This window comes from Myotis brandtii, unplaced genomic scaffold, assembly GCF_000412655.1.
Source record: "Myotis brandtii unplaced genomic scaffold, ASM41265v1 scaffold734, whole genome shotgun sequence".
In the NCBI taxonomy this organism is placed as follows: domain Eukaryota; kingdom Metazoa; phylum Chordata; class Mammalia; order Chiroptera; family Vespertilionidae; genus Myotis; species Myotis brandtii.
Genome location: NW_005370913.1, coordinates 457,558 through 467,230, shown reverse-complemented (window position 1 = coordinate 467,230; position 9,673 = coordinate 457,558). Strand labels below are relative to the sequence as shown.

General features: G+C 39.8%; 1 pseudogene; it reads right to left on the bottom strand.

Annotated features, from left to right (window-relative positions):
* Window positions 1-4,233: 4,233 nt before the first annotated feature.
* LOC102239576 overlaps window positions 4,234-9,673 on the bottom strand; it is an 11,526-nt pseudogene continuing 6,086 nt past the window's right edge.

Here is a 9,673-nt window from a genome sequence, read left to right as displayed (position 1 = left end):
CACAGCTTGGGTGGGGCGGGGTCTCAGGGGATCAACAGGGTGGAGCAAGCAGCTATGGCTTCTCCTCAGTCCTGCCCTAAGAGGCCCTGCTTCTCAGTGTCCCAGTAATCACTGCAAGCACCTCTGAGAGAAAGCTGCCCTTGAGTTCCGACCGATGCCAGACAGTCCAGTTTCTCCCGTATGAGTCTGGGTCCCCAGAGACTCTCCTGGAACTGGAGTTCAGAACAGTCGGGAGCTTGAGATTCCCTACCGATTGAAAAAGACAACCGTGTCCTCAGCTGCCAGCCCCTTCCGCGTGCGCCTCCGTACCTCTGCACTTTACTTCCGCACCTCCTCTGAATCTCAGTGTGCTTTTCTCTTTCCTTCTAGTTGTAGAATTTCCACTTAGCCAGCTTTCCTGTGGTTCTGGATGATGTTCGTTTTGTCTTTTAGTTGTATTTTTGAAGTGGTTGTGCGAGGCAGCAATTTCTGGTGTTTACCTATGCCGCCATCTTGGTTTCCCACACAAAATCAAACACTTTTTTAATATACTAAAATAGTTTATAAAAGATACCAACCATCAGATCTTATAAAAACTAAGGACATATATAAAATTAGAACATCCTATATAATAAGAGCCTACTATGCAAATTTTCCCCTTGGGCGGTCTTTTGACTGGGAGTTCAACCGGGAGACCGGGAGTTCGACTGCTCACCATGATGTGCACTGGTCGGCAACCTGGCGCTGGCAGCTGGTGGCAGTGGAGGAGCTGCCAGCCCCAATGGGCCACAATGAGAACAGGACCATGGTGGGATGGTGGAGCAGGTGAGCAGGTGGCACCAGGCCAAGGAGAGTGCGAGGGGGGGTCCGATCGCCCAGCTGATTGCCCCACAGATGGTGACCAGCGGCAGCAGCAGGGGACAGGGCTGCTGCCAGGCTCTGAGGCATTGAGGGAAACTGGCGGGTGGCCTGGACATGATGAATCACCCCACAGGCAAGATGGTGGAGCAGGTGAGGGGGCAGCACCAGGCCAAGGCAGGGTACCAGGTGGGGCTCAGGGGCTGTGAGGCTGGGGCGTGGGCTAGGGCCTGATCTCCACAGACCACCCCGAGGGACCCCACCCATGCATGAATTCATGCACCAGCTGGCCAACCTCTCCTGACCCCTCCTCCTGGCTGGCCTGGCCCTGATTGGCCCCCATTGGGGTGGGCTGGCTGGACCCCACCTGTGAATGAATTCCTATACCAGTCCTCTAGTTATAGAAGGAAGCATAAAATAAATAATGTCAGATTATATCATATTAAAGAACTAAGGGATGAAAGATCCAAAAATATAAGATTAATATGATTTTTAAAATACAATAATTAAACTAAATGTGACATAAACAGTGTTATGGATCCTCTTGAGAAGACTAAAGCATTCTAGGTGATTTATAGATGTATTGAAAAGTTGATGCTAGTGTTATCAGGAAATAAAAAATAGCAAGGGATTATCATTAGAATCAATTCTAAAAATGACATCAAAATCTTGACAGAAAAGTAATTGTCAATACAAAATGAAATATGAGTTAAGTTATCATTTTAAATAATGTGAAAATGTCTGAATTTCTAAAATTAGGAACATTTAACAGTTCTTTTCTCTTAAAAGATAAATAATTCATACTGAATTTTATGTTAGGATTTTTTTAGTCATATAACCAGTATTTTTATTTTACTAAGATTATTTAAGGACACTTAGTCATAGTAAAAATAGTTATTTCATAACACAGGCATATAGAATGATGTTGTATAATATGACAGACAATGTGCATATTAAAGTGACTGTACTTAGTAAATTAATGTGCAAAGATTTGTAAAGAGACACAACTTGTATATATTTCTCCTTTTTAAGACTCATCCAATATAGGCCATATGGATACTTGTTCTGACTGTGTCTGAAGCAGGATTTTATGGAATAGCAGAAAAGTGAATTATGGTGAAATAATAAAATCTCCAGTAACAGAAGTTTACATTCCCTGGTCTGCTGAGCTTTGAATTAGAAAGTTTTGTACTTGTGACTTATTTTTATAGAGAGAACACCCTTGGGATATTAAAGCAAATAAGAGTTATATCAATATAAAACTGGTAATGTCACCAGAAGTCATCAAGGAATCAATTGATGGTTTGAGTTCTTTCATGAAAGCAATATTTTCTTATCCAAACATTTTGGTAATGTATCATTCAATGATCAATTGTGTATAGACCTCAGTATTTGTATGATAGACAAATGGCCCTCCTATCATGAATTTGATGTATGTAAATATAGTCCATTATTTGCTCTTAAATCTTATGTGTCACTCATATATCATTGTTATTAGAAGTCAAAGGAAAAATAATATTGCATAGTTAAAAAAGCATTAGTGATTGAGGCTTTCTGAAACATAATACAGTCATCTGTCAGTATTTTTTGTAATATAACAGGTAACAGAATGGGTTAATAGATATAAATGAATGTACATTTTTATTGTTAAGAATGTGACTGTGGCCGAGGAGGGTTGGGGGGGCGGGTAAAGAGATCAACCGAAGGACTTGTATGCATGCATATAAGCATAGCCAATGGACACAAGACACTGGGGGTAGGGGAGGCCGGGGAAAGGTAAAGGGGGGAAAAAAGGAGACATATGTAATACTCCTTGTAATACTTTAAGCAATAAAACAAAATTTAAAAAAAAGAATGTGACTGTGTATTAATATAGGTTAATAACAAATGTGCAAAAATTAGCCTGGGAAACAGAATCTGTGGAGGAGAGAAATGGAGAAATGCTATTTCTAAAATGCTTACTTATATAATAGTTCAGCTGTATAAGAAGGGGGATCCTTTAAAAAAAACTTACAGTTAGATCTTGTATAGTTTTGTGGTTCCTGAGATGCTGGTCAAGCTCTAATAAGCGTATTCGATGGTAAATTAAACCAGCTGCTTCAGTAATTTTTTTTAGAAGATAATGATAACCTAATACTCTAACTTTGTTTTTGATTAGACAATTGTGTGCAAGTCATGAATCATGTGAGCTTAATTCATTACAGAATCAACACCTCTGTAATAATGCATATTGAGAGTGCTTAGTTTTATTAGAATCTAAAGACTGGATAAAACATTATCTTTTTGGATCCCTAAATATTTGGATATAGTACTCATTTTTCCAATTACTATTTATCTAGATATTTTAAAATGCCATTTCTCAGATCAGTTATCACAGTGCTTATTTTAGATTGATATGTTTAAGGTCAGAGAACTTTTCAATAGTCATGGGAACCTGGGATTTTCACTGCACTCAAATTTAATGAGATAGTTTCATATAAAAAATTGTAGCAAATGCTCCAAAATCCTATGGTATTGATTGCAATGTAATTGGATTGTGTCTAAACTTACTGGATCATTCTCACGCCAAATGATCTAGTGTCCCTGCAATTTACTATCACTTGAAAAAAAGTGCTCCTGAAGAGGTGTAGGATTTCTACCAAAAGTGAATTTTAATCCTACTGTTTAGTTTTATGACTAAGTTTTAAATGATCACTTGTCCCTTACTTATCTTTCTAACCTGATTTAATACCATGTGTCACTCTAATCCTCTATGGCCAACACATTGTTTTCCCTGCTGATCCCTTACATCCCACGAACCACCATGCCTTCTGTGTTTTGGCTCATCATGCTTTTTCTGTTTAAAATTCCTGCTGCCCCCTTCCTTCCTCCCTTTTCTTATTTCCTTTTACTTCTATAGTTTCTATTCCTACAATATTCAGGGCCCAGATTTTGTTCCAATTTCCCTGAAACTTTCCTTACTATCTCACCTCTTATTGATTACTCCTTATCCTGAAATGCTCAATTATTTTTTTTTGTAGAGAGGAAGGGAGAGGGAGAGAGAGATAGAAACATCAATGATGAGAGAGAATCATTGATCAGCTGCCTCCTGCACATCCCCCTACTGGGGATCGAGCCCACAACCTGGGCATATGACCTTCACCGGAATCGAACCCAGGACCCTTCAGTCTGCAGGATGACACTCTATCCGCTGAGCAAAATCTGCTAGGGCATGCCCTGTTATTTTCTAATGCATCAGGCTTCAAGGGCATCCCTGAAGCATCATGGTTCAGCCCGCACAAATTACGAAGAAAAGTTATCTGTGTCCCGATTCTTAGTGTCAGTGTTTGTCCTGGCTGCTAATATTGTTGGCCTTGAAGAGTTGGGGCTACAAGAATTTACTGTGTTCTGTTTCCTTTACCCATACTCAGGACATATTTTCTGGATTTCCCTAGAAAAACATAAATTAAGAATTTTCTTATTCACAAAAAAAATCAAGTACTCATCACCACATAAGTTCTTAAAGCAAATGCTTAATTTTGAAAGTATACTGGGCCAGTATAATAAGGCAATTGAGAGCATAGGGCCTAGAGTACCAACTCCTGGATTCAAAAAGTGTCTTGGGGACTTCTGGTTTCAGCTCTGATTTTTAAAGAGCTTGGGAGTTATCACTCCTTTCCGCACAACAAGAAAAAGCTGAACAGACTGAAAATCAATGACAGGGCAAATTGCCACCCTGAAAACTGAAGAGACAGATGAACAGGGAGAGTCACAACTAAGAGCTGCTTATCTGGACTGCGACCCACTAGAGCCATAAGCTGAAAGGAACACTTAATGGTAATTTGGATTAATTGCTGGAGGCTGAGTATGGAGTAGCATGAGAGTTAGAAACTCATGGGGCTTGCCACATTAAGGAAGATCTACACTTACATGGGGTTTTTCTCCAGGAATCATGCCAGGTTCACCAAAGAACCAAGAAAAATTTCTTTGTGCATCTGGTAGAGAAATGGCACAATTAACCAATGTAAAATAAACACCAGAGCATTACCCATAACATATCCTGCTCTTCTGGGTAAAGGACTTTACCAGAGCCTTACTCAGGGAAAGGTATTTAAGTCACTTTAGACCTCTTTAGCCTCCATTTTCATCTGCGAGGTGGGGGGAAAAGCTAAAATACATTTGTGAAGGTCAGGATCCAGGGGCATAGGCCCATTGAGAGACTGAGTTTTATTCATAAGATTATCAATCACTTCCTCTCTTCCCCAACTACTGTATTAGTTTTCTAGGGCTGCCATAACAAAATACCACTGAATGTGTTGCTAAAAAAAAAGAATACATTTTCTTATAGGTCTGGAGACTGGAAGTCCCAGATTAAGGTATAGACAGGTGTGATTTCCCCTGAGGTTTCTCTCCTTGGCTTGCAGATGGCTGCTTTCTTGTGTCCTTTCTGTACGTGTGTGAGTGCATCTCTAGTGTCCTACTTCTCATTAGGACACCAGTCATATTGGATTAGGGTCCACCAATACTACCTCTTTTAACATTAAGGACTTACTTAAAGACCCAATATCTAAATACACTCACATTTTGATACTGGGGCTTAGGACTTTAATATGTGAATTTTGGGAGGACACAGTTTAGTCCAAGTACCTACCACCATACCGACAAGTATCCAGTATAATAACACTGGATTACAGCTGAAAGAATTGCAAAATGCAGATTATTAGGAGTTTTTAGAGAAACCCAAAGTCAACAGGGGCAATAAAAAACAAAGACAGTAGAGAAATTTGAAACCCCTGGCATATACAGCTATGAAAAGAAAAATAATTAAACACAGTTTAACTCAGCCAGATTAACATCAATCTGATACTCAAAGTCTACTCATCTCATTTTCTATTACCCCATATATGTTGTCTGATTTTCAATTTTAGAAAGTATAAGGCACGATAAAAAATAAGAAAAAAACAGTCTGAAGTGACAAAGAAAGTATCAGAAGAAGTCTTACATGTGGCATAAATGTAAGAATTATCAGAAGAATAATTTAAAATAACTATACTTAATTTTAAGGACTATAATGACAAAAGAAGAGACCATTCAAGAACAGATGGATATGTAAGCAGAGAGACAGATCAAAGAACAGTCTAGAAATTCAAAACCAATGTAACAAAAATAAAAAATGCTTTGATGGGCTTATCAGTAGACTAAGATGGTCAAGGAAATACCAGTTAGCTTGAGGTTAGGTCAATAGTAACATTCCAAATTAACATGCAAAGCAAAAAGAGAATCTGAACAAATTGAACAGGCCATGCAAGAACTGTGGGATAATTTGGAAAAACAAAACAAATATGAGAAGGAAACAAAAAAAACAGAGTAAGAGAAATATTTGACATGAGAATGGCTGAGAACTTTTCAAAATTAATAAGATACCAACCACAGATGAAGAGTACATAAACCAAGCAGGATATAAACTAAAATGTCTCCACCTAGCCATATACTCAAACTGTAAAAACTATAGACAAAGAAAATCTTGAAAGAAAACAAACTCTTCATTTATAGAGGAACAAGCATAAGAATCATAGCCAACTTCTTACTAGAAACCATGTAAGCAAGAAGAAAGTGGAGTGAAAAAAAAAAAAAGCCACAACCTAGAATCTATATCCAACAAATTTCTCTTTCAAAAGTGAAAGAGAGCCCTAACTGGCATGGCTCTGTTGGTTGGAGCCTTGTCTGAAAGGCTGTAGGTTCAATTCCTGGTCAGAGCACATAACTAAGTTGCAGGTTCAGCCCCTGGTTGGGACACTTATAGGAGGCAATGGATCAATGTTTCTCTCTCTCTTTTCTTTTCTCCCTCTCTTTTTTTCTCTCCCCTTCCTCTCTCTCAAATCAATAAACATATCCTGTTTTGAGGATTAAAAACAAAAGTGAAGCAGAAATAAAAAAAAATATTTTCAAAAATGAAAGATAGACTTTCTCAAATGAACAAAAATTCATCACCAGAAGACCTGTCCTTCAAGAAATATTAAAAGAAGTTCTTTAGGGAGAGGGAAAATAATATAGGTCAGAAACTCAGATATACATTAGAAGAATAAGCTTCAAAATGAGTAAAGTTAAAACCCTTTATTTGTATTTGTAATTGATTCAATTATAACTTTAAAATAGTATCATTGTATTGTATGATAATAGCATATAGATAAATGAAGTGAATATTAGCAATGTCATATGTAATGGTAAGGAAAAATTGGAAATATTCAGTTATAAGGTAGTAGTACTATATGTGAAATGGCATAGTGTTACTAAAAAATGGACATACAATAATTTAAAATCTATATTGCAAGCCCTAAGGAAACCATAGCTTATTCCTAAATAGTTATAGTATATTAGAGGCCCAGTGCATGAAATTCATGAACGGGGGGTGGACCTCAGCCCGGCCTGCACCCTCGCACAATCTGGGACCTCTTGGGGACTGTCTGACTGCCGGTTTAAGCCAAATCCCTCAGGGATCCTTGAGGATCGGGCCTAAACTGGCAGTCGGACATGCCTCTCACAATCTGGGACTGCTGGCCCCTAACTGCTCGCCTGCCTGCCTGGTTGCCCCTAACTGTTCGTGGGGGGCGGGGCCAGCCAGGGTGAGAGGCCGTGCTCATTCTGGTCTCTGGTCATTCTGACTGTTCCACCGTTTTGGTCACTGGGATTTTTATTATATAGGATACTAGTGCACAAATTTGTGCACATTGAAAGTGTATTAATTAGAAAAAATATTTTAATATTGCTATTTTCCCTTTATAATAGAAGTGTGAGAGATGAAAGAAAATTAGTAAAATATATATGAAAATTATATCTACACTAATAAAAGGGAAACATGCAAATTGACCGTTCCTCTGCTATGCCCACCAGCCAATCAGGGCACCTATGCAAATTAATCCAACAAAGATGGCAGAGGCCATGGAGCTGGAGGCGTGGGTTGCCCCCGGCAATGGAGGAAGCCAAGCTTCCCACCCTCCCTGGCCACCTCTGAAGGAATGGCTGGGGGCCTGGGTCTGCGGGGGGCGTGGCAAGCCTGAAAACGGCTTTCAGCCCCTCACCCAGGCTGGCAAGGCACCCCAGCAGGAACCCCCACCCTGAATAGGGTGTGGCCAGCTTGAAAACAGCCCTCAGCCCCTCACCCAGGCTGGCCACGCCCCCCCACGGGTCCCTCACCCCATGGTGGCTTGGCCGGCCTGCAATCCACCACAGGCCCCTCTCCTAGGCCACCCTATGCCCCAAGGGAACCCCCACCCTGATCCAGGACACCTTTCAGGGCAAACCACCTAGCCCCCACCCGTGCACCAGGTCTCTATACTAATAAAAGGGTAATATGCTAATTAGACTGGGAGACCTTCCAGGAGACATTCCGGATGGTCTTCTGGACAAAGCCATGGTGGTGGAGCCAAGGTAGAGGTGGTTAGAGGCCAAGAGGGGAGGGCAGTTGTGGCTGATCAGGCCAGGATGGGATGGTAGTTGGGGGTGATCAGGCTGGTGGGGGAGCATTTGGGGGCGAGCAAGCTGGCAGCAGGGGGCAGTTGGGGGTGAGCAGGCCGGCAGCAGAGTGGTTAGGGGCAATCAGGCAGGCAGGCAGGTGAGCGGTTAGGAGCCTGTAGTCCCAGATTGTGAGAGGGATGTCCAACTGCTGGTTTAGGCCCGATCCCTGTAAACCAGCAGTAGGACATTCTTCCTGGGGTCCCAGATTGTAGTGGGTGCAGGCCGGGCTGAGAGACACCGCCCCCCACCCTGCACAAATTTCGTGCACTGGGCCACTAGTGTGTATATATATATATATATGTTATTAATATATAAACAATAACAACATGATATAACAACAATAAAGACATGATATAAAAACAACAAAAAACAAGATATAAAAAGAACATTGATACAATGACTGATAAATTGATTAAACTTATTCTAATATCTCCCTGTATACTTCATTAAGAGTAAAAACACTTTCAGAGTGCTTGACTAATTTCTCTTGTGATGAAGTTAGCGTCACTCAATCATCACTCAAATATGTGTGAAAATCTTCATCGAGTATATTCAAAATTTCTTCATTTAATTTTTGAACGTGCTCATTTTTTGGACAAAGAATCACATGTTTAGACATATTTTTAATGCTATCTATAGATATACTATTTCTAAAGCTAGCTTCAATAATTGATCTGTTACAAATCATTTCATAGGGGATTTCAATAATGTCGATTCCTAAATGAAAACTGCTATCAAGTTTGCCATCTCCAAGTTTTACTAACCATTCACTATAAGCAGAATCCTCTGATCTCATATTTCTTTTAAGAGACACCTTTCTGAAACATCCCCAAACACTACAGTACTTTAAACTCATTTGTACTATGGATGATTGCATAGCATGTGGCACAACACTGAGACATCATCAAAAATCTCCTCCAAGGAGAACTTTCCCACCAAATGCAACATTCAAATTCATATTTTCTCTTAGTAATCTATCTATGGCATTTATAGCATGACTGGATGCCATGGTGCATCCATCAATAATGAGAAGTTGGGCCTTTTTAATGGTTTAGCAACTTCATTCTTTATATTGAGTCTAGAAATTAAAATTGGTAAATATATTGGGAATGAAAGGTTCTTCCACCAAGAAGTAAATTTGCAGCAATTTCTGTAGACCAGTGGTTCTCAACCTTCCTAATGCCATGACCCTTTAATACAGTGCCTCATGTTGTGGTGACCCCCAACCATAAAATTATTTTCGTTGCTACTTCATAACTGTAATTTTGCTACTGTTATGAATCATAATGTAAATATCTGATATGCAGGATGTATTTTCATTGTTACAAATTGAACATAATTA